The sequence below is a fragment of the Nanorana parkeri genome, unplaced genomic scaffold, assembly GCF_000935625.1.
Source record: "Nanorana parkeri isolate BGI_ZX_2015 unplaced genomic scaffold, ASM93562v1 scaffold420, whole genome shotgun sequence".
Classification (NCBI taxonomy): domain Eukaryota; kingdom Metazoa; phylum Chordata; class Amphibia; order Anura; family Dicroglossidae; genus Nanorana; species Nanorana parkeri.
The window spans coordinates 464,438-466,032 of record NW_017306688.1 but is presented as its reverse complement, the minus strand read 5'-3'; the positions used below and the strand labels follow the sequence as shown (position 1 = coordinate 466,032).

The following is a 1,595-nucleotide window of genomic DNA, read 5'->3' as shown; positions in this document are numbered from 1 at the left end:
TATTTGTGAGAAATATGTAATCAAAACATACATATATATAAAAATATGAAAAGAAACACTAAAGACGAGCACAACCCACAATACATTTGGTGGTTAACTATTAGGCCTTAAACCCATATACTGTAACTCCAACACATCCACACTCCGTGGATCACAGATGTATAGAAACATGACAGAGATGTAAGTATGCTCTAGGCCCGGTCACTCAAGAGGCCAAAGAAATCTGGAAGAAGACTAGGAGAAGATGGAATCCCCGGCAACTGAGGGGAGCGCTAACAGTGCTAGAGGGAATCACTTGATAAGTAAGACTTCAATAATGTGCTAATATGCTAAGCACCCTAGCACATTATGGAAAAAGGTCCCTGGAGGCCCAACATTTTTTATTTACTTTGGCAGTTTAGTTCCTCTTCAAAGCAACATTACTGTAAAGTCAAAAGGCTCTTAAGCTATTTGAAATGCTGATCAAATCACTTGCAATGGATGATACTCCATGATGTGTATAAGTTTTAGTTTCCTGCAGAATCATCTGAAGCCCTGGCCCTAATATCCTGTTTTAGGGTGGTTCCTCTCCCTTACAGGGCCCCTATGGAACCACTCTTGTGTGTGCTAGTAATCTATGTGTGTCTCCACACACACACACACACACCGGCACAGGAGGGCAAGATATGCTCCTCCATCATTTTCTACCCTCTTTGCTTCCTACTTCCTCAAAGCTAGTAGATAGACAGCTGATGGAGACTGTTCTGTCCCTTGTGAGCTTGTTCTGGACAGGAAGTTCAGGGAACCTTAGCTGAAAGAGTTGGAGCCAGCTGTTCAGAAATACTTTGCTGGGTGTATATCAGTTTGATCTGGATTAATTATTGAAAAGAGTGAAAGCTTAATACTTCTTCAATCTACCCCGTTTCTGGAAGTTAATTTTGACATCGCTACATTACATAAAATAACAAAAAAAGGAAGAGAAAACTTGCAAGCGAGTCACATACAAAAAATAATTTAAAGCAAACAGTGCAATAATAACTCACAGTATGTGCTGAGTATACACTCTACTTTTCCCTTTAAGGGGAGTTAAGGACTAAGGTTACAGCATGATATGATTTCTAAACAGTGTAATAGAGGACATCGAATAGGCGTGAAATCAGATAAGACTTTGATGTAATGTTTGCAATTTCAGTGAAAGAAAAGGTTTCCTTTTACACAGAAACCATTACTGAAACAGAACATACTGAAATCTAATATGCAAATTGATATAAGCCTGCAGTGCAACTGTTTTATTCCAGAGCCCTGTAGTATCAGGATTACATGTGTTTTCACAAGTAATAATAGGGAATCTGTCAATGTACTTTCCAAAAAAATAAGTTTCTTGTTTTATTTTTTTAATTTGAAGGGGTGACGTTATAGGAGTGGGTGGACTTTTGTGAGATCTTTTGAAAGATTTCACCAAGACTGTGCCCTTATATAATAATTATAATAATAATAATATATGTTTTGGAGAAAACCCAGTAATTGATACATTTCTTCTACGTCATCTTCAATATTATGGGGAGTTAGTCAAGACCCTATCAGTATTTATACCTTTAGGAGTGTGTGTGTGGGGG

The 1,595-nt window shown here is 37.9% G+C and overlaps 1 protein-coding gene across 1 annotated transcript in view; it reads right to left on the bottom strand.

Moving 5' to 3' along the window:
• Positions 1-1,595, bottom strand: part of CTSS (cathepsin S) — a 24,696-nt gene that overhangs the window by 6,336 nt on the left and 16,765 nt on the right. The window lies entirely within an intron of this gene.